Source organism: Schistocerca nitens, chromosome 3 (genome assembly GCF_023898315.1).
Source record: "Schistocerca nitens isolate TAMUIC-IGC-003100 chromosome 3, iqSchNite1.1, whole genome shotgun sequence".
Taxonomy (NCBI): Eukaryota; Metazoa; Arthropoda; class Insecta; order Orthoptera; family Acrididae; genus Schistocerca; species Schistocerca nitens.
Window position 1 is genome coordinate 601,861,068 of NC_064616.1, and position 24,940 is coordinate 601,886,007.

At 38.3% G+C, this 24,940-nt stretch overlaps 1 protein-coding gene across 3 annotated transcripts in view; it reads left to right on the forward strand.

Annotated features, from left to right (window-relative positions):
• The window catches only part of LOC126248531 (DNA fragmentation factor subunit alpha-like), an 88,217-nt gene extending 64,838 nt beyond the window's left edge, over positions 1-23,379 (forward strand). For 2 of the 3 annotated variants that reach the window (XR_007545503.1, XM_049949586.1), the window contains one exon: positions 17,034-23,379. The gene's annotated coding sequence lies outside the window, so the exon portion shown is untranslated. The remainder of the gene's footprint in view (positions 1-17,033) is intronic. The other variant, XM_049949587.1, reaches the window with a different exon arrangement.
• Positions 23,380-24,940: the final 1,561 nt, after the last annotated feature.

The following is a 24,940-nucleotide window of genomic DNA, read 5'->3' on the forward strand; positions in this document are numbered from 1 at the left end:
GAAGCTACTATATTCACAGATCCAGCAGCTGGAGAGGTCTCTCTCATACCTCAAATATAAATGATCCTAACTGATTTGCCTACTTATTTTATGTGAATTCAGTTTCCATCACAATTTCACAGTTTTGTTTACAATAACAGAAAACGTAGCTCATGGTCAGACAGATGAGAGAAGAGAAGATGGATGGGGGGAGAGAGGAGGAGAAAGTAGACAGAGGGAGAGGGAGAGAGAGAGAGAGAGAGAGAGAGAGAGAGGAGACGGACAGAGAGAGGGGAGGAAGGAGTTTAGTACATATATCCAATTGCCTACATATTTAGCAATTGTGAAACATTGCCTGGTTTGCTAGTCCTTTATAATTACTTGAGCAAACTAATTTTTTCCAAATGACTTCTGTCAACAAGACACATTAGTCACCCCACACTTCAGCTCTTCATCTGGGTAAAATTAATGTTCTTCCATTTGAGTTTGAAAATGTGAAAGCAAATACAGTTACAAAGGATTGGAATTGGGGATTAAGGCTTAGTGGACAATAATTTTGGAACTTACCAGTAGCTAAATTGTCAGTGCAGACTTAACGACAAGTATGCTGGAATATTATTGTAATGGAAGAATCTACTGTCATATCTCAGTTTTGATTAGTGGTTCCTAGTGACTTGGAATGAAAACTGGTCATAAAGGCCTATGAAATTTGTGAATGACTTTTCCTCTTTATAACTTTACAAATGTTATTTAGTTAGTATCTGCTCTAGTTCAGTGGCTCAATTGAGTATACTTCTTTACACAAATTTCTCACAGTGTTGTAGGACAGTGATAAGTATTAGATTTTATTAATGAAGGGCGGTGATATCTCAGACTCTTTTCAGTTCATGAATATAACTTCCAGGACAGACATGACCTGTCTGTTGAGTTTCATTTTTGAAACCCTCACTCACATTCAGATGGTTTATTGTACAAAATAATGAGAGAATCAAATAGGAATGTCAGTTTAACATATTGTTTTAACCAAGTTTTTCCCTCAGAAATTTTAATACGAAATTGTACATCATTCTGCAAAGAGAGATTCAAATGGGAGAAAATTGACAATTATTTTTCTTGCTGTCTATGTGAGGATAAAGTAATAGGATGAAAATGGATGGCGTTACTTTCTAGTTATTCCTGCTCCAAATATTACTACAATAATTTTCTCCATAATTGTGTTCACAGCCATCAAATACTGGTCAAATGAAGGTGTTTCTTCTGGGGCTGTAACATAAAGCAATAACCTCAGCAGAACCATGTCTTCATTTAATAGTACAATACGAGGACTATCCACAAAGTACATTACGTTTTGGAATTAAAAATAAATAAAGTATTGGAAATCTTTTTTATTATATACAGATGAAAGCCACACTTAAATACTACTTTTCTACATAGTTGCCATTTAAATTAAGGCACTTATCGTAGCAATGGACGAGCTTGGAAATTCCTTCGTTGTAAAATTCGGCCGCCTGCGCCTTCAATCACGTGGTTACCTCTTCTTGAAGCTGTGCGTCGTCATCAAAACACTGCATAGGCAACCACTTCTTCATTGCTGGGAATAAGTGGAAGTCGCTCGGTGTCAGGTCGGGACTGTACGGCGGATGAGGAAACAACTCCCACTTAAAAGATTCGAGAACTTCACGAGTGGCATTTGCCGTGTGGGCCCGGCCGTTGTCGTGAATCATCAAGATCTTTGAGCCCAACTTTCCCCTGCACTTGTTTTGTATTGCTCTTCTGAGGTTGTGCAGAGTTTGGCAATGCCTTTGAGAGTTTATTGTAGTGCCTCTTTCCAGGAAATCCACAAAAATTGTATTTCTACCGGGTTACTGATTAACCACTTGGTTGAAGGCGCAGGCAATCGAATTTTACGATGAAGGAATTTCCAAGCTCGTCCATCGCTACGATAAGTGCCTTAATTTAAATGGCAACTATGTAGAAAAGTAGTATTTAAGTGTGGCTTTCATCTGTATATAATAAAAAAAAATTCCAATACTTTATTTATTTTTAATTCCAAAACGTAATGTACTTTGTGGATAGTCCTCGTATATTGGAGTCTATGTGTATTACAAAACAGATGCATTATATGTTTGGAGCCAGAATGGCCAGACAGTGCTTACTTTTAGGAGATAAAATTCCAGTACTGTTAACGGACACATTTAAAACTAATCCTATTATTCAGAACTATCAGGTCCTTCCTCAGTTCTCAACTATTATTTTTGGAAGCAAGGAATAGTGTTTTCTTATTTGAACTTATTTTTTGACCATAGTACTGGAATTCTGCCTCCTGAAGGTAAGTTCTAGAGATCAGAAATGGAGCGAGTACGAGTCTAATGTTGAGGGTTGCATACAGAGATCAAGATGCCATTGTTCCGTCAGTGCTATAAAAGCTTCCTTCCTTCCTGCTGTAGTTCTGCAAATATGATGAGTGTGAGAGCAGTGTGCTGCAGTCGCTCCCTACTCGTCGACTCTTCTCTCTCACTGAAGCGTGCCGGAGTGAGGTTAGTAATGACTGTTTACAGAATTTGAGTGCACAATCATGCTGTGCACTGACAAGGTGAAAGGACCGATTGTCAGGATCAGATGGCCTTTTACAAAGCTGCATTTTGTGAGTCTGTGGAGGTTGTAAGATGAATATTAAGTGATGAAATTGTAAATGTCCTCCATTAGAGGAAGAGTGATATCTGGAAGAATGTCAATGATGTAGTCCACACTTCCGATGGAAAGTATACAAAGAATGTCCAGTTCAAACAAAATGGTTATATTCTTGTTCATTCCATCTCCAACATGAGAAAACTTATGTGCTCCGTCAACCGAAAACTGAGCACAGAGCAACATCAGTATTATGTTCCTGCGAACGAAAAGTGCTTTGTTTGTGTATCCTTTTGGTCATGGCAGCCAGTGTTTAGTAGCTAATAGCAAGTTGTGTAGCTTATCATTCATTTCTATAATTAATTCAAAGGCTATTGTAAATGTATTTTAATAATTAATCACCATTTAGAGCAGTGATCGTTAAACGTTTTTGCTCAAGAGCCAGTACTGACACTGCAGGATGGAACCTCATACCACATATGTGCCATCCTTGTTATTAATTGGTAATCTACATAAATTAGTGTCTTCATGAGCCCCCATAGACTTGCTGTAATACTGGTGCGAGAAGTACGCTGCCGGGCAAGTACCAGTAGTTAAAAATAGTCACCACTCAGAAACTTTGTGTTGATTGTTCTCTATTTCATATTGCTACCACCCTCAGTGATCTTACAGCTGTGTTGTCAAGTGTTGTTGGTTTTACTGTGGGTGCAAATGACATTTAATGTCAGTTTTCTCCTACACACTGCATTATATTAGAACAGCCATAATTAATTTAATGTTCCTTGCTACAAATAAGACTGCATTTGAAGATGACCATCTCTCTAACGTGCATACGTAAGTATGTAACATCTGTGTCAAAATTTATATCACAGCAGTTGATTGGTGTATGTCGTGCATGCCCGTGGGTTGTTGTAACTTGAAGACAAACAGTAAAACATTCGACCACTCACATCCTCTAACACTGCAGTGGGCACACTACTTATGCCTCTGCCTCTGAGGTAAGCAGCTAACTTACTTAGCTCATGGCCATGTTAACCAACCAACCAACCAAACATTTTAAAATATTACTGCGTCTGCGAATATTTTTGTCAATGAGAAGGAAAACTACATGTTCTTAATACTAGTTGCTAGATAAAATAATGCCATCTAACAGTACAGCCACCGGAACTCCAGACAGCAGCAAAGCTTAAGCAGAATCCGAGTTAGGCCTGGTGGTCTAGCGCATGTCTGAAAACTAAAAGGTCATGGAATTAAATTTCCAGAAGAAAAACTGTGGGTCACCTTTTCCAGGTTAGATAACTGGTAAGGGAGACATAAGAAGTCGCCATAGTGTAGTTTAGTTGAAAGACTTGCACCAGAACATAGGGCCACGTAAAATTATTATTATAACAGGAACTCTCTCTCTCTCTCTCTCTCTCTCTCTCACACACACACACACACACACACACACACACACACACAGCAGACTGGCACGACTGCCTTGCTCATTTTTAGCGGATTGCAGTCGGACAGTCCTCTGACTCCTTCAGCAGCTACCTTATACAGGCAAATGGCATGAGCTGCTTAAATCATTTAATTTATATGAAATGTTGATATTTAGTTACCTTATATTGTTCTCTGAATTTTAATCATAACTCTACACGACACCCCGTAAACAAAATTACTGCTTTGTCAGACAAGTTGCCTGGCCACACTTACTTCATGCTACCCATGCAGAGTTAGGGTGGGTTACTTGTATTATAATAAAATATGGATGAGAACTGTGGGCCACATGAGTACTTGATTTGGGCCACATGCGGCTTGTGGGCTGCAGTTTGATGACTGCTGATTTACAGAATACATTTCATCCTCATGTCCTGTTTTCTTGTACGGTTGTTACAAACTGGGTAACTTGTAGAAAGTGTGTGTATGTTAACATAATTGTTAATCATTCTCTAAGTAGAGATTAAATATTAAAATAAATTGACAGCAGTCATCAAAAAGTTCTATATGTCTACAGATGTAGAAAAATTCAGACATTCATCCACATATACATATATATTGGTACATGTGTACACTCTTAAGATAAAAAAAAGGACGCACCGTGTAGGAATTATCCAAATGGGATGGAAATCAGTAGATGCGATGTACATGTACAGACAAATAAATGATTACAATTCCAGAAAAAATGTATGATTTATTCAAGAGAAAGAGCTTCACAAATTGAACAAGTCAGTAATGCAATTCTGTCCAATTGTCATGTTAGATTGTCAAAATCCCGAGCTGGTTGGAGGGTCTTGCCCATAATGCTCTGAATGTTCTCAATTGGGAAGGGACCCAGTGACCACATTGGCCTTCAATCATGACGAAAAATGTTCTGTTGATTACAAAATACCGCCAGTAACTAAACAGATTATTTTGTGTTCGTGTATGTAAACTGTATTTATGTCAAAAGTAATTGTTTTGGCCACATAAGAGTGCAGCAGTTACGTGAGCTTCTAATTTTTTTACTTATGAAATGCAATTTATATTTGGTAAGGATATAGAACATGCAATGAAGTAACACTGAACGATGTTTGGTTCTAATTATGTGCAAAACAGACAAACAAACAAAAAAGACAAAGATAAGTCATTGGCTCCCAGTTCCTCTATGCCATGTTTATTTGTGTTTCTTTCCCTATCAGCGCTTCCAATACCACCTGTAATCCTACCTTTTACCAGGCTCCCCCACCCCGTGCCCTTCCTCCCCCACTACCAAACCTTGGTTTTGTTAGAGTGCAATTCAGCCCTTAACTGTTTAAGGTACTCTACAGGAAATGTGTACATCTACAGGCACAGATGCTGTCCTGTTCTTTGTTAGTGACAGTCATTATAAACTATTGCAGCCTACTCGCTTCTCATATAATTAATTTGCAGTTGCCCTCTGAAAGAGAAAAGGAATTCCTTCTAACACTCAGTAAGTGGTGCTCAACAAGTAGGTCGCTTGGTTAACAGTTAGAACACCACCCTGACTGCATTAGAGAATTAGAATTTATTGGTGTGCCACTCCTTTTTTCTCAGTATCTTATATTTACTTTTGTCGTCAAGAAATGCCTCAAAATCACTAGTTTCCCATTTGTTAACATTTACTGGTGTGTCAAAAGAAATAAAATGATCGTCATTGATGTAAAAAGTACTTTTGGAAAAATACATTTAATTTTACTTGCATATCCAGCCGCAATCCCCGAACCGAGATACTTTCTGAGGTGGGATGGCTTGGGTGCCTCAATGATACAAATAGCTGTACTGTAGGTGCAACCACAACAGAGAGATATCTGTGGAAAGGCCAAATTGAACTGTGGTTTCTGAAGAATGGCAACAACTTTTTCAGTAGGAGCAGGAGCAACAGTCTGAATGATTGACTGGTGGTGTCTTATAACATTTGTCAACAGGACCTTGTCATATTTGTGCTGCGAATGGCGGAAAGCAAGGGGGAACTACAGACATTATTTTTTACAAGAACATGCAGCCCTGAATCTTTTGGTTATTATACTCCGAATGTAAATTAGTAACAATATTAAGAAAAAGATAGTTATTACTCGCCATATTACAGGGTCGCAGATAGGCACAGCAAAAAGACTGTCAGAAAGTAAGCTTTTGGCCAATAAGGCCTTTGTCGAACACACACACACACACACACACACACACACACACACACACACACAAACACACATCTCTTACACACCTAACCCCAGTCTCTGACAGCTGGAGCCAACATTCCAGCAAGGATTTTCCATTGTTTGAATGTAAAATAGTCTCCCATTTGTATCTCTGGATGGAGACTACTTGAGGATGTTGCCATCAGGAAGAATGAAACTGGTGTTCTACATGTCAGAGCATGGAACATTAGATACCATATTCATATAGGTACCGGGTGATAAGTCAGTATAAATTTGAAAACTGAATAAATCATGGAATAATGTAGATAGAGAGGTGCAAATTGACCCACATGCTTGGAATGACATGGGGTTTTATTAGAATAAAAAAAATACAAACGTTCAAAAAATGTCTGACAGATGGTGCTTCATCTGATCAGAATAGCAATAATTAGCATAACAAAGTAAGACAAAGCAAAGATGATGTTCTTTACAGGAAATGCTCAATATGTCCACCATCATTCCTCAACAATAGCTGTAGTCGAGGAATAATGATGTGAACAGCACTGTAAAGCATGTCTGGAGTTATGGTGAGGCATTGGTGTCGGATGTTGTCTTTCAGCCTCCCTAGAGATGTCGGTCAATCACGATACACTTGCAACTTCAGGTAACCCCAAAGCCAATAATCGCACGGACTGAGGTCTGGGGACCTGGGAGGCCAAGCATGACGAAAGTGGTGGCTGAGCACACGATCATCACCAAATGATGTGCGCAAGAGATCTTTCACGCGTCTAGCAATATAGGGTGTGTTTTTTTTTTTTTTTTGTTCTAATAAAACACCATGTCATTCCAAGCATGTGTGTCAATTTTTACCTCTCTATCTACATTATTCCGTGGTTTATTAAGTTTTCAAATTTATACTGACTTTTTGATCACCCGGTAGATTAGAAATTTTAAAACGGGAACTGGATTGCTGATGTTAAATATAGTGGGATTTAGTAAAATGCAGTAGCCAGTAGAAAATAACTTCTAGTCAGCTGAGTACATGGTTCTAAATGCAAGATCAAATAGGAATAGTTCAGGAGTAGATCTAATAACAATGAGACCCACCATAGTAGTGCAAGTTTATAAGGGGCAGTCACATAAAAATGAGACAGATGGAAGAAAAGTAAGTAAACTGCTTATTGTTTCAAAAGTAATCAACATAACTGTCAATACATTTATTCCACTGTGAGACAAGATGGTCAATGCCTTCATGAAAAAATGTTTGTGGTTGTCTGCAGAACCATGATTGTACCCAGGTGTGCACTCTTCATATGAAGCAAACTGATGGCCACAAATTCCATTCTTCAGCACACCAAAAAATATGGAAATCATGTAAGGAGAGGTCAGGATTGTATGGAGGACATGTAAAGATTTCACAGTGAAACATCTATGGCAATATTTGGGCAGGCATTATCCTGCAACACAATGATGATGGTGTTCATCAACTTTCCTGGGTGTTTGGACATAATGGCGTGCTTCAATTTTTGTGAAGTATCCTGTGCATTAATGTGGTGCCGTGTTCCGGAAAGTCAATGTACTCTGTCTGTTGCAGTCAAAGAGAAAGCTCATCATGACTTCCTTGGAATTGGTGTGTACTGTTTTGGATTTTTTCAGTGAGCTGAATTCATGTGCTTCCATTGTTACTCTCAGCCTCAGAATGATGACACTGTGTTTCATCTCCTGCAACATTAGAGGATAGGAAATAGTATTTTTCACAGTGATACTATTCCTGGTGGCATAGTGATGTAGACATTCTGTTCAAATTCAGTTGCTCTGTCATGATGGCGTGTGCTCTGCCATGATGGCATGAGCGGTATCATGACTGATGCCCAATATGAGCTGAATGTCTTCCACCTTTCACCATTGGTCATTTCTGATGGCAGCAACCACTGCAGAAATTACAAGGAATATGGACACAATGAACCTTTCCTGGCTCACTGTTGTCTTTAGATGACTCTTGACCTCCTTGAAATTGTTTATTCTACATGTGCATGTGGCATACTGTGTTCAACATACACTGCAGAAATTTGGGTGTGATTTTCACTTCCTGAAACTACTTCTACAGTCAAAAACTGCACTACACCTTGCTGTTCCTCTTTCCTGGCCTCCATAGTGAAGTCGGATGCACATACGACTTGATGACCTCGCATCAAGCACGTTTAACAGAGAAATGATACGTGGTGAATATTTGCACTGTACCTTTCAGATTCCCTATAGAGGGCACTTCTATTCACACACACCTACTTTCGTTACCAACATCCATACCATGCTCGTTATAAAGTCTGTCTCATTTTCATTTGTCTACCCCATATATATGCCAACTAACTCTGCAGATGACAAAGAGATTGAAACAGTCTACTGTGAAATAAAAGAAATTATTGAGATAGTTAAGGGAGATGAAATGGGAGACTGGAATTCATTAGTAGGAAAAGAAAGAGAAACAAAAATAGCAGGAGAATGTGGACTAAGGGAAAGAAATGAAAGAATTAACTGAATGGTAAAATTGTCCACATTGAGTACTGTAATCATCACTAACACATTCAGACAAGGAAAGAATTGAAGCATTTGAAATATATTGCTAGAGAAATGTGCTGAAGACTAGATGGGTAGATCGAGTAACAAATGCGGATGTACTGATTCAAATTGGGTAAACAACAAACAGACAGGAATCGGGTGATAGGACACATCCTGAGCTAACTTATCAATACGATATGGAAGCCATTGCAGAAGGCTAAAAACTGCAAAGGCAGACCTGAGCTCGAATACAGCAAGGAGGTCCAAATGGATGTAAATTGCATTGGTGATGCTGATATGATGACTTGCACAGGATAGACTATAATGGAAAGCTGCATCAGACCAATCTTCTGCCTGAAGACGACAACAACTAGTCGTTGGCGTAAAGACGATGATGACCAGTGCTCCACTTGAAGATGGTGATGACCGCTGTTCATCCTGAAGACAGTGACAACCACTGTTCAGCCTGAAGACAATGATGACCAGTCTTCAACCTGAAGACAACGATCATGACAACCATGACCAGTCTTCAGCCTGAAGGTAAAATCATCATCAATAATGACAGCCAGTCTTCAGCCCAAAGACAATAATGACAGTGATTACCAGTCTTCAGCCTGAAGATGACACTTGTAATGATGACAACCATTCTTCAGCCTGAAGACAATGATGATGAGACATCCTGTTTTTTACCTGAAGATGATGATGACAATTATGACAATGACAATGACAATGATGACAATGACCAGTATTCTGCCTGCAGATGACAACAGTTTCCAGTTTTCATCCTGAAGATTACGACAATGATCAGTCTTCAGCTAGAAGATCATGGTCAGTCTTCAGCCTGAAGGTGGTGATGATGAGGATGACCAATCTTCAGCCTGAAGACAGAGCATTCTTTTGCTGGATATGGGCTTGGTGATCCCCAGGGTTCTTCAGCTGGGGACTAGTAAGTGCCACCAGTCCTCTGTCACCATAAATTGTGGGCATGCTTCAACAAACACTGTGTAGTGCAGCAGTGGAACTTTATGTGTCACAGGGTGTGGGGATATTGGCTTCAGGATGGTAAAAATCTATATGTAAAGAGTCTCAAGGTGTGCTGTGCTCCGATGAGTTGCATGGCTATTGAGGTAGAACAGTAGTTAGCAGGCAAGCTCTTGGGAAACCATTGCCCCTCAGTTGTATAATGCCTAATGTGGAAAGTGGAGCTCTGTGTGAGTGGACTCTTTAGTTCTCTAGCTGCTCATGGGACTGGGACGGAACCCTTGAACTCAAATTAATGAACTCCCAGAGTGACGGGTGTACCATCTGAGAATACTTGCACCCACTCGTCCAAATGAATGAGGGTGGCTAATCTTCCTGATAATTAACTTGTATTTAATAACAGGGCTCAAGGAGTAGGCAGCCAAAATGTATTTGTAGTGATCGAGAAGAAGGAGGGGATGTTTGAAAAAGTGACCCCTTCTATATCCATAAAGGCTTAAAAGGGCTTACTGGTACCTTAAAGTCTGTTAAGCAGTTACAAAATGGTTCCTTGTCAGTTGAGTCTAACAGGGCACAGTAGGTGGAACTTCTTAGAAAGTCACAAAAATTGGGTGACTGTGATGTAATTGTTGATTAGCACAACTCCCTTAATTTTAGCAAGGGGATAGTCACATACCATGATATATGGACATTGACATCACAGAACTTAAACAAGAATGGACATCACAGGAATGTGGAGCAAAGGATGCGAAGGAATGATGGAGAAATTGTGACCTTCAATTCTACAATGTTGCTTGAACATATTATGGCAAGGTTCCTTCATCTTAGGGTTGGACCTTGTATACCTAACCCTACACTGTCCTACAAATGCCAGAGATTTGGCCAAACATGACAGGTGTATGTGTACAGCAGTCTGCATCAACTGCTCTGGGAGCCACCTAGTCTGGAGCCGAGACTGTCCTGTTTTTGCTGAGGGACACAAAATTAAGGAAATAAAAGTGACCAAGCGGATACTATAGCAGAAGCCAAAAAAAAAAGAATATAATGCGACAAAACCCTCTGTATTTGCCACTTCATATGCTTCCATGGTGCAGAAACCTGTTCCCAAGGTCGACACTTCCACACAGACAGTGTCCAGCGCACCATAATCCACCACCAGCACCTATACTTTCACCTGTATGTGACAAATGAAAGTAAGCAAAGACGTAGCGATCCAGGCAGCTATGACAGAAAGTACCAGCAACATTTTCACAGTGAGCATTGACAAGGCACCCCAAAAGCAGAGTGCCTCTCAGTGCCCTCTTCCCCCATCATCATCGAAGCATCACGACATTTGGATCAAAAGCTGTGCTGGGGCACATCAGATGTCTTTGTGCCATGTCCCACTGATGAGGACATCATGGGTTTAGGTGCCTCCTCACAATACCCAGGCAGTCCCTGCACTACCCCTCACTCAACAACTGCTTTGCCAACCTGGGTGAAGGATAGTGATAAGTCAAAACCACACTGCTGAAATGGCTCCCATACTCCAGTGGAATATGAATGGATACAGTACCCATCTGGAGGAATTGAGACTCATCATACAGGATGGATCTTTCTGCCTCTGTCTTCAAGAGACTCTTTTTAAACTGACTGATGCACCTGTACTTGGAGGCTATCACGTCTACAGAAAAGACAATGTTACTGGTGACAAGGCAAAAGGTGGGGTAGCAGTGTTTGTCATGGACATTTTGCACTCTTCACATGGGCCTTTAACCACAATGCTACGACTTCCCCATGAGCCCATTGACAGTGAGAACCTCACTTTTCCCCTGGGGTCAGATACTTGAGGATCTGACACAAATTACAGATATCTGTTGACGAACAAGGGTCAGGCTACACATTTTAGCAGCACTACGGGTTCATCCACAGCTATAGACCTCTTCTCCTGTTCACGTGCTCTTGCAGACACTGCTCAGTTGGGAGTGGACAACGACCTTCATTGTTGCGAACACTACCCTGTCAAGATACATCTGTCGGATGTAGCAGATCCTGAAAGGGTGTCACCGAGACAGCTCTTCAGAAAGGCTGACTGGTAACAGGCAGTTTGCTGTTTTTGAGCAGTGTAGAGATGTCCAGGACTGGGCGGATCACATTACAGGCGTGATACACGGTGCCACTGATGCAGCTATCCCGAAATTCAGGGGAACACCTAAGAGGCAACCTGTATCTTGGTGGAATGATGAGTGTTGTTCTGCAATCAGGGACAGGAGGGCGGCTAAGCAAAGATTCAATCGGTGCCCTACAGACGCGAATCTTGCAACCTTTCGAATGCCAAAGGCAAAGGTGAGGAGAATAATTTGAGGGAGTAAGCAGAAGACTTGGCAAGAGTTCCTGAACTCCATCAGTAGGTTCACTTTGGCAAGTAAGGTATGGGGAGCCATCAAGATGATCTCAAGGCAGAACTAATAGCAACTGTATGAGAGCAGGGGTGTCCCCTAACATCACCAAAAGGCATTGCTCCAATAATGGCTCAGATTTATGAGAGCATTACAGTCAATTTTAGCAATGATCCAGCATTCTGTCATTATCAGGAGACGCAGTAGAGGGCTGGTTTTGTTTTCCATTCCACCAACATTGAGGAATACAACCACCCTTTCTCTCTGTGGAAGTTGGATTCCATGTCAGTAGCTCATGATACTCTGCCCAGACATGACCTGATAATGTACAGCATTTTGGAACTGTTGGACATGGGTCGAAGGAGCTTCTCCATCCTCTGTTTAATGAAATTTGAATGAATGGAGACTTTCCTAGCTTGTGGAAAGAATCTATTTTAATCCCAATTTTAAATCCAGGGAAGGATCAGACTAAACCCCCGTAGTTATCATAACGTTAGTGTCATAAGATGCATAGGAAAGCCATTGGAGTGAATGGTCAACCAGTGCCTAGTATTGGTTCTCGAAACCAGGACGCTATGAAGTCGCTCCAGTTGTGGGTTCAGGAGGTAGCACACCACAGTCAATAACCTGAACCTACTGGAAGCAGCAATTCAACAAGCTTTCCTCTGTAAGCAACACTTTATTGGTGTCTTCTTTGATTTGGAAAAGGCCTGTAATAGTAAACGGAGGCACAGTATTTCGTTGCAGCCCTTTCAGTGGGGTTCATACAATCCTCCCTTTCTGGCAGGTATATCAGATATGAGGTTGGGAATCACCTGTCTGACGATTTTAAGCAGGAGAGTGGTGTCCCTCAAGGGAGTTTTTTTAAGTGTTGCAGCATTCACCATTGCAATAAACTATATTACATTTGCAGTATAATGTTTTTTGTGTGTGGATGACTTCTTCTTTTGTGCCGCCTCCAGCCTTGCAACAGCAACTTGGCAATTGAATTTGACGATCAGGCAGCTGGAGGAATGGTCAAACAGCACAGGTTTTAAATTCTCATTGTAGAAAAATGTTTGTGTAGCTTTTAATCACAGCCACACTCTTTTTTAATTCACCTTTTTTTTTTTTTAATCTGAAGGATACTGTTCGCACCTTTAAGGAAATAGTGAAATATTTTGGCCTCACTTTTGATGAGAGTCTAATGTGGCTGCCACACTTTAAAAAACTCAAGATAAGATGCCTCAAGGCTTTAAACATCCATAAGGTGTATTTACACCTGTGCGTCTTGCGGCTTGTCACCATGCGTCTGTAGCTTGTCCCACACAGAAGTAGAATCATGTGTGCAGGTGCATGCATCATCCTCAACATGTGCATGTGAACAATTCCATTCACATCTGTGTTCACACTGGTCACATCTTTTTCCATGTGTGATAAGTTACAGCTCCATGGCAATGAGCTGCAAGGTGCACAGGTGTAAACACACCTTTAAAAGCATTAGTCACAGGTTTTTTGGGAGCCGATAGGGCACATCTGCTCCAACTCTTTAAAGTATTCTTGTGGCCCTGACTTGAATATGAATGCCAGATTTATGGATCTGCAAGACGTTTGTACCTCAGAATGGTGGACGCTGTTCACTACAAGGGTGTTAGGCTGTCAACAGGAGCTTATCGCACAAGATCAGTTGCTAGCCTATGTGCTGTGGCTGGTGATCCTCTAATGTCTACTTGCCATCTCCTCTTCATGGTACACCAAGCATATGGGACTCTGTTCCAAAATCACCAGCATTCATCTCTGTTGCCCAACTGCCACTGGAACATTTGTTTCATAACTGTCTGGGGCCAACATGACCGTTTGGGATTAGTGCAGGGAGAGCCTTGAGTTCCTGCAGGTGGAGGGTATTGAGGTCCAAAGGCAGAGGTGGAGTAAGGAGTCCCCCTGGATACTAGAGAGGCTCAAGTTTCTTCTCGAATTGACCGCATGCTTGGAGGGTTGTACCCCAGATTATATTTTTAAACTTACATGTAATGAGATTTCAAATCACCACTTGGATTTTAATACACAGGTGGGTCTAACCAAGGGGATTTTATTGGCTGTTTCATTGTTTTCCTTGACATTGTCCTCAGGATAGGACTCCCAGAGCAGTTTTAAGTTTATTATGTGGAATTGTTTGGTATCCTGAGGGCTCTGGAGCAGATGAGATATCTACATGGCAAGAAAGTCCTCACCTGCTCAAATTCCCAAAGTGCCTTTTGTGCCATTGATCAGATGTACCCCACAGATCAGATGGTGCAAGAAGTGCAGGATGTTTTTCATCTCTTGTAAAGGCAGGTCAAGGAAATACATTTCAGCTGGGTTCCAAGGCACGTAGGGGTCTGGGGAAATGAACTCGCTAATGCGGCTGCCAAAGAGAGCTGCTCTCTTTCTGCCTCCCGCTTGGTGTTCAGTCACCCTGCTGGCTGTTACCTTATTTGTGGCAAAGAAGATCAGATGTTGGTGGGAGGCTCAGTGGCTGAAAGTGAGGAATAATGAGCTGCATTTGGTGGAACCTTCAGTGTGACCATGACTTACCTTCTGACCACAACAATCTCAAGAACTAGCCCTTACAAATCATAAAGTGGGATATTGCATAGTGACCTATAACATTCTGTTATGTTGCGAAGGGCCACCAGTTTTTCACAGATGTGAAATATAGCTGTCGATATGACATATTCGTATTGTGTGTGTTTTCTATTACAATCTGAGGGCAGATCTGGGTCTCCCACAGGACTTGCTCTCTATTTTTAATTGATAATGAGGTGAGTTGTAGTTTGTGTTTTAAATTTGTGTATGATGTGTGGACTTCATCCCAAAATATTAGGTGTGGGATTTCGATGTGTCACAGAACAGCTCGGACACCCATTATTTCTAAGTAGTCGCCTAGCCACAGTCACCTGCACCCTTTTAATTGTGCCTGTTCTGGTATCTTATCCTTGATTTTTTTACTAACCCCCCCCCCCCCCCCTGCCATCACCATCAGTTGAAATGTCAGACTGAGCAAGATTGTGAGATTGTGCAGTGTTTAACACACTGGATTTGCATTGAATTTTGAATCACCATCCAAATATCCTTATTTAGCTTAGTTGTAGTTGGGTTTTAAATTTGTGTATGATGTGTGGACTTCATCCCAAAATATTAGGTGTGGGATTTCGATGTGTTACAGAATAGCTCGGACACCCATTATTTCTAAGTAGTCGCCTAGCCACAGTCACCTGCACCCTTTTAATTGTGCCTGTTCTGGTATCTTATCCTTGATTTTTTTACTAACCCCCCCCCCCCCCCCCCTGCCATCACCATCAGGGCTCATGTGATCACCAGTCCTCTTATACAACTTTTTATAGACAAGTGTGATCAATATTGCGGCATTATCTGCACGCTAAAATTTCACAATGTAAACATAATTAATAATAATTTTTAGGCACTGTAGTTTGCCCTCAAAATTCAGATATTTACAATTTCTCCTTGCAGTGGTGAGAATTGTTCATTCTCATAGTAGCTTTACTATTTATTGTACAAATATGAGTGGTACATCAGTTTTATAGTATTTTGTCTCCTCTATCCATTGCTGTTGTTAGAATTCATATATCTTTAATCAAAGTTAAATTTTGGGGAAAACTATGAAAATTTAGCATAAAACAATAAAAATGGATAATAAAATAATAGATCTTAATATCTACATGGTGTTTGTGGTGAATGGCTCTTGATGCCAAAATATACTGCCATGCTATCAATATCTCTGTCTTCATTCAAAAGATATGCTGATTTCAAATAATTTTCCAATTAAACTGTCTCTCACAGCTTAATTATTAAAGTTAATGATCATGTAAGTAGTTCTGTTGACGTGTCTTACTGAGACCTACAAATTGAATGCTTCATCTCTCTGGTGTAATGAACATTTTAAAAATTATGAATTATTTAGTGCACTAGTTGTATTCAAATCTATTTGTGTCTGTATCACCACATATGTCATTTCCAGATCATATCCTTATATCATTGCATTTGTAATCAAATTCTCTTTCATTTAACACCTTGTGCTTCCCTGTGCTCAGCAATATTTGTCTTGCACGTGAGCAAATAAGTACAATTCAACTTGAAAGTTTGTTGTCACGACCAGCCCGCGAAAAACCTACGTAGAACCATGCTGCCTCAGCTGCTGGCCAATGTCACCAGACCACTCACCAACTGCCAGCCAGCTAGTGGCACGAACTCTGCCCGCACTCACTGCACACACACTTCTTAAATGCTGCACACAACTAAACAGAAACCCAATGCACAGGTACAACTCGGCATATTACAACCAGCCTGGGGGTAGGCAGATGTGCAGCTAAATTGCCAGATATTGTGGGATCTGTATGTCAAATGATGATGCGGTTCAACCGCAGGGATAGACCGCATTGCCAAACTGCCCACTCCAGAATGTGAACTTTGCCTGTGTGTGAAGAATAATAGTAGAGCCTCACACAACAGTCTTCACTCAAGACACCCCATTTCAAATTACTTGTATTCCTCTCTCTCCTTCCCCGATCTGTCTCTTCCTCCCTTTGTACCTCCCCATTGCTCCCTCCCTCCTTCCCTGCTTCCCTGTACCCTCCCTGCCGCCATACTTCCCCCTTTCCTCCCTCCCTGCCTTCATCCTTGTGTGTGTGTGTGTGTGTGTGAGAGAGAGAGAGAGAGAGAGAGAGAGAGAGAGAGAGAGAGAGAGAGGATGTTGACAGATTATTATTTATCTAATGTATTCAATAATTTTAACTTTTTATTTGTATGTATTAACAAAACCAAAAATTATCCTGTGTGTTGTGTGAATCTTTTAATTGATTTAAAGCTCCCGCAAGTGACTTGTGTCAGCTAATGTGAAATTTGTCTCTTCTTTCAGATTGTTCTATCCTGCATGGAATATTTATCAACCACTCCCACAGCAGTAGCTATAAAGTTAATGTCTGCTTTATTGTTCTCTAACATATCAGTGTCTTGAATTAAAATTAAGATATTTCTTGTTTTCCAAATTAAGTTATAGATGTAATGGTATGTGCATGTCTAACATAAGACTATTAATTAAATTAATAATTGTAATTTATCTGCAAATTTAGGATTGCTGTGCAAAATGTCCAGAGTAGTATTGAGATTTGTTGTATAACTGTGCAACAATAGGAAAAAAAATTACAAACACAACCTGACCGCACACTGCCAGAAACCTGTAACAGATACAAAGTTAATGGATTTGCACAATATTTGATATTGACAGGATTTCCCCACTAGCTGGATAGGCTCTGTGTCTTTGTTCATTGTTAATATCATCAGTAGTAGTGAATGCTCAGGTAAAATGCATTGTATGCAATTATATTGTTAGGATTTTACAATCTGAATCTGAATTTTTAATCTTTAATACAAGCATTAAGGAAAGTTCTTTGATGGCTGGGAGTTTTAATATGGTCAGATAACTGCAGAATGAAAATTAGCATAAAATTTGTGACATGATATTGCTCTGGTGGAAAGTATTTTTATTGGTAAGGAGTTGCTGTTAATGATTTTTTGAGTAGGCAACAGATAATGATGATATGTATATCTTTGGGTCTGTATTTGATGTAATAAAATAGTGAAAAGGAAGAAAACCAAATGATTGCCAAAGTCTGCAATATTAATTTCTGTTGACAGCATAGAAAATTTTCCTGAATGGCCAGGTGTTACATGTGCTGCGACAGATATTGTACAGATCATTCAGTAAATGACTAGAGATTTTTATCACAAAAATTTATTATGAGGATACAAAAGGCTTATGGTAACAAATTTACAATCATAGTTTTAACTGAAATGAAGAAAGACTGAAAAAGGCTCATTTTTAAAAGTAATTCGTTCATAACTAAGGCAACTAGAGAAAATACATTGACTTTAAAAGCTGTGAACTGAACTATTAGCTTCTACCTATTCAGACAGCTCAATTAAATTTAAACTTAACTCATCATCTATAAAGTAATTTAGGTTTCTATTTTACTTTAATCACTCATTGTATAAAATTATTAACTACTTGAAGCTCATTTCTCATATACCACAGTGTGTAAAATACTATTGTTGATTTGAACACTTATGCTCACAAAACTGGAGTTATAAACAAATTCAAATACTGCAAGACTGACTGACATTGAGGATAGTAAACAGTTCATTGCTCAAATCTCAATAAACTTACGGATCTACTTTTATACAAATGTGAACGTAATTTTGGCCTTTGAAAAGTATTTCATAACATCATTGTTCATAAGACCTGTAGTAGTTGCATCACTATGAATGAATGGAGTGATATGCAGTTTTATGATAAGGATAGTTACAGGAATTGTAGTTATGGAGAAAATGATGTAGAGATGTATATTTTAGAATACTGTTAAGCACAATGTTGTGAAATGATTCATCTTGGCTGGATCCAATTTACTTGTTCTGATTGAATCATTGAAACAGTAGTTAGAAGGGGACAATACATTTGAAAATACTTTATGGTGCCTGGAGTAGGGAAAAGAAATTATGAACGGTTTGGAAGAGTAGCTATTTTGTGAGATCCATACCTTTTTCTGCATTTAATGGAATGTTTGTACTAAAGCTGCTAGGATAAGAGGTATCTTTCTCCTTCTCCATGGCTCCTTTGTGCAATTTATTAATTGTGCATCTTTTTGAAAATGAAATATGCCGTGCATAATAAGTAAGGCATATATAAGTTACATCTCATCACCACTGCCAAACTTAAATTCACTTTTCAACTTCAGATTATTTATTTTGTAAACTTAAATGCACTTTATAAGATGGGGTAACATTGCTCTTAACTGGATGCCTCTTTGTGTGGAAGTACTAAAAGTGGCATTCAAAAATAGTATCTAAACTTATTTTCCTTTATCCTTGGAATATTTAGTTTTGTGGCCAAAAGCATGAAGTATACAATTCCAGGGGTGACAGCACTTTTTCTTTTTTCCAAAAACATTGATGGTTTTTTGTGGAAGTACTGTGAATTGCTCTAAATGCCTTCTAAAACAGTGATACAAATAGTATATTAGATGTTAAACCATAAGCAGAAAACTAGATTAGAAATAAGATAAAAATGATATATGAAAATTGGTTTATACTGGAACATATAGATATGTATACACATTTAGCTTCATGCTAACAATTATGGAAATAGCTTGAAGAATATGGAGCTATGTATAATGACTGCACTGCTATTTGGCAAAATGAAGTGGAAAAATAGTTGCTCAGAGAACTGAAAGGAAATAGAAAATCGGTAGATTAAATATTTCTGTTACTGCCTGCCCTGAAGTTAATATTGATAAAAATGCTGTTGATGTGATGTGACTAACATAGTTACAGATGCACATTAGAAATATGTAGTTAGGTGCTGTAAGTGGTAATAATTTGGTTTGTACTGTTTTTCATGAGGACTTAGTTATTTATACTTTATCGTAGCAGCATTCTGAAAGTGACTGAGTTATAACATGGAAGCATGCATATGGTTGCATCCACAGTTTGTCTAATGGCTCTCCATTAATTTAAATCACAACCCCGGAGTAAATTGCCTGTGGTTTATGCAAAACTTAAAACACTTGTAGTTTGATAAATCTCACGCCCTCCTTTCCCCTCTTTGCCACCACTACCACCACCACCACCACCACCACCACCCACATTAATATACACCTTCTATTTTATTATTTGTTGTGTATGTCCTCCTCCTCCAACTCTTCCTCTTTCCCATCGTTGTTGTATCTCCTGCAATGAAATTTGTGACAGCATATTTTTTGTAATTGCAGAAGGTCCGTGAGTGTTGGTGAAATATATTTTCTGAGAAGATACATGGCCAAATAAAATTTTAATGATAAATTAGCTGCATTTATACCACATTGCCAGAAACTTCACTGAAAACAGGTTATTTAAGTTTTATTTTTCTTGTAAGAAATATGCATGGTGAATTTCCTGATGAAATTGAACAATTTTGAATAGTAATTGGGTACCAGATCATTCACTATCAATATGAAGTGTTGAGTGGTTGATGGCCATCTAAAAGGGTCATGAAACAGTATTCAAGTAGAAGAGAAAGTGTCATAAAAAAGACAAGATAGATAAAAATATTGGTGAAAGGCAAAAATAACAGTAACAAGGAAACATCAGAAAAGTTTGGAGGCAAAAGAGTCTACAGTATGACAGAAATAGAAAAGGAAGAAAGTAATACAAGAGCAGGAAAGTTACCTACCCTCCAAGCACTTTTCTTGTCACCTAGTTTGCAAGTCTGCCCCTTTTTTTCTTAGGGCGTTTCCTGCACAGCAATTGAAATTTCTCTGTTCCCTTCCCCCTCCTCACCCTATGCAGTTGTGAATGTGTACAGGCACCCTTACCAATCCTAAAAAGAAGTTTGGAAGCATTACTGATCATTCCTCCTCCTCCTCCTCCTCCTCCTCCTCCTCCCCCTTCTCTTTCTCCTCTTGGCATGCCTGTCTGCCATTCAGCACTTTGTCCCAAAGATAGCTAGTGGACTGTCCTCTCATTCACTGTTTTAATCATAAAAAAAGCTTTAAAAATGACTGAAATGGTAGAAATAGAAAATATGTGGGCAAGTCATCCAGAAGTCATACCATTTAATTGTTTCATTACAATGAGGAATATAATGAGATGATGCATTCTTTAACAATGATTGACCATGGGGGACTGTGTAAGTATGTGGGAAAACAGTCCTAAAAGTTGTGAACTCTACTATGTTCTGTATGTTGCCTGCTCTTGTCAAGTAATTGTGCTTGAAATATAAACTAATTTTTTAAACATCCAAATATTATTTGGCTCGAAGAAGGTGGCCTATCCAAAGGAAAGGTACACTTTCATGTGCAGTAATTGATCATGGGATCATATGAAAAACGATGTAAGTGAAGTACCGTCATTACCTCTTGGCTGTTATCAGATAATTTCAATCTTTTGTAGTTAGATTCTAAACTGTGAACAATTCTGAAAGAAAGTAAGATCTTTAGGGCAACACCTTAAGAATTTACACAGGACATTCTTAGCATTTTATGGATAGAAATAAACAAAAGAATTTTTTGGCACTTCAGTTCACTTTGTGTATATTTTACTTCCTATAAAAGGTTAGTTAATAAGTATTCTTAGCTCAGTGACATGGAACATTGTCATCTAGACACTTGCTATCAGTGGTAGGACATACAAATCACCAAAACGTTGAATGTAATGACTTCAGTATTGATTCAGTTTCAGCAGCAGTTTTTAACCATAAGTGGAATCCATCCTGTACCACTTTGGAGAATCAGTATATTGCACAGTGCAGTGGAGACAATTTGGGAGTGCACCATGTATATTGCTCATTGGTGAATATACTTGAGTTTATGAAGGGGTGCATGAGGTGATATAGAAGTTTGTAATCTAACTCTGATAAGTGTCATTGTGTAGACATAATCTTATTAGGAGGCATTTCAGAAAATATGCAAAGATCATGTGAAATAACTGTTACTGCTCTGTTTATGTATACAGCTTTCATGTTATTCCAGTGGCTCTTGACTATTATAGTTGACTATTATTTCTGACTCATGATTTTATACATTTGGCTCTGTAAAGAAACTGAAGTCCAAGGCAAAAAGGTAAATGTGTTAGACTTTTTTTTTTTGAAACTAAAAGAAAACCTCACTATAAGAAATGTTTTTCCATGTCTTGTTTTTAAAGATATTAGCTGTCTGAAATGAGACAGTTTCTTTGTTTCTTACATCAAGCCACTACTCCCTCACCTTTTTCAAACTTGATATGTTCTCAGTGTTACATTTTATTCATCTTTCTTACATTTATGCATTTTGCCTGGTTCTAAGTGAAACTTACTAAACAATTTACAGTACTAATTTTAAATACTGTTGAGCAATTAGTGTAAATATGTAAAGAATTAAATACAATACCTATTGCTTGGGTGTTATATGAAAGTTAATGCTGTCATGTAACATTTTACTGTATGCTACTTCTCATTGGAATTGTAGTGTATGAAAGATGGCTTTCTTAAAAATATTTTGTGTCCATCTCTAAAATTCATTCAAGTCTTGTATACCAAAACACACAGAAAATGTATTTGTTGAACATAAGAAACAATTATTTCCCAGCAGGTATGAATATAGAAATTAAAAGTGTGGTGGGAGCTTAGGTGCAGAGAGTCTCAGAGGAAAACTAATTGGGAGTTATTTGAAAATCAATAATTTTTTTGCAAGATGGACAAACTATTGTTGTTCACATAGGAAAATGGATCAGCTTTCTGTTTGCATTTTCATCTTGTAAAGGCAGTATACTTAAAACATTGCAAAATCATAACTATTAAACTTTTATAGTACAATGTTATGATGGCAGAAGATAAACAGCAGTTTGGAAGAATATTTGCCGAGTATAACTGGAGCAAACAATGATCAATAATTTTATTCTGTGACAAAATTTTGATACGAGCAGTGAAATTGTGTTTCTTGGTTTGTCATAAGTATTGCCATAGAATACACTGGAGAGCTTGTTATGCAGGTTAAACTTAAAGCTACAGTGGCACTATGTCAGTTTTAGGTGGGAAGAACAATTTTCAAGGTTTTAGTGTATGACTTTATTTTTGAAAGAAAACTTACCTGTTCAGCAGGATATCATTGCATTATAATGTCAATATCAAAGTAATGTCTGACATGTTTCTTGAATTCAGAACAACAACATACTCCATAATCTGGCAAAAACCATCATAGCAGTTTATCAAAACCTCTGCCTCTCAAGGAGAACCATAAGTTTGTATGTATGTATGTATTTATTTATTCACACACAAAAAATATTCAATTTTGGGTCACTCCTATAAACACACATTTTGTGATTGTTTATTTGGAATCTATTTCATACATAATTGTTGTAAGCTACATTATCTCTAAAACATATTTGAAATATACTCTTTGTTGTGCATGCAGCATGTCATAAGTTGCGATTTTAAAAAGTGATTGTATTAATATATGTACAGTGAAAAACATGTAATATTTGTATCACCTTCATTATTGGAAAGAACATTGTAATGTTCTAATATTGAGTGCAGCAGAAACATTCTTTCAGAGTGTATCATGTTACTGTAACCTCTAAATCGTAAGAGTGGCTAATGTCAGGAGCACCTATACTAGAGCTATTGGATGTAAACTTTATAATACCTCTGATTAAATACTGTTTGTTTTGTACATTAAAATTTTGTCACTGATTAATGTATTTGTTTCCTTCCTGATAGTTCCATGAGAGTTGAACATATATTTCAAAATTGCAAGTGTGCACATATAATCACAGAGATGAATTTATTGTGTACTGCCATGGATTTGCCTACATACATTTTGTAGGAAACCAATTGTTTTCATCACCTACACTATTCAACATACATTAATTTCATCTTAGATGAAAAACATCTATTATATACTTTATTTACTTCATGTTCAAATTATGAAAAGAAAAGAAAATTTGGGAAAGTTGTCACTATTTTACATTCTAACAGCATTTCATGTTATAGCAGGAATTCTGAAGGTACTGTAAAACTGGGTAGAGGTATAACTTTGTGATAAATGTGTGCTCTAGCACTTTATTCTTACTTACTGTAACTCACATGAACAGCCAACATAAAGCTCTTCCACGGTATGTTCTTGTATAGTGCTGCCACTCCAGTATGCTTCTTGATAGTGCTGCCATTAGTAATGGAAGCTACAACTGGGTGCATTCACTTCAGCTGGTCGCAAAGCCATTTTGTTTGCAGGTGGAAAAACGTGTTTATAGATTTCTTGGAAAGTGCTACTGCTGACAGCTTTGAATAGCTGACTAACTGTAGGTAAGTTGAAATAAATATGTTGACCATTTTGTATAAGAACTAAATTTTAAAACAGATTTTATTTGGCCACTGGAAACCAAAAAAAGTTATTTCTGACACCACATATACCTGACAGTTGAAATTGTAGGAAACAAGTCTCATTAATGGAATTAGGGATGATTTAGTAAAAAAGACACTTTAATTTCACATTATAAATTTCTTTGCAAATATGGCTTACAGTTGCTTAGAACATTATATTAAATGTGTCATGACTTCGTTCTTTCTGATACCACTGAACTTGTGAGCAAGTGTCTGTCAGTTTGAACTAAATACCTTGCCCAGAGGACAGTTTGTTAAATGTAAGTGTATCAACCTCTTTTTTCCTCATACATTTACACCCCAACATTTGCATAAATGAGTGTATAAGTTTTGTTTAATTACTTTGCATACTGCAGTTTAGTTTTTTTAATTCTTATTTTGTTTCAGTTAGAATAGGTCTATAATTTGGATTTTAACAATATTAGAAAAATAAATCTCTCAAAATTAGCTAACTTTCTGACATGTTTTATGGTGTATGGACAAAATAAAATTCATACATCTGGGCAGATTTATAAAAACGTTATAACTGCCTGTCATAAAGAAACACCAAATCAACCCATCATGTGACATATGAATTTAAGTCTACCTTTGCTGTCTAAGGCTTCATGTCACAATGTTGTCCACACCTTGGTGGGTTGAGGTGGGGGGGGGGGGGGACTTTGTGTCAATTAATATTCTGTGTTTTGAATATCTCATCACCCATAAAAACTTTATTGCTCTCAAAATTAAAGGACAAAGGTTATACAATTCCATATATATGTAAATTAAATGTAATGTCAATTAATATTCTGTGTTTTGAATATCTCATCACCCATAAAAACTTTATTGCTCTCAAAATTAAAGGACAAAGGTTATACAATTCCATATATATGTAA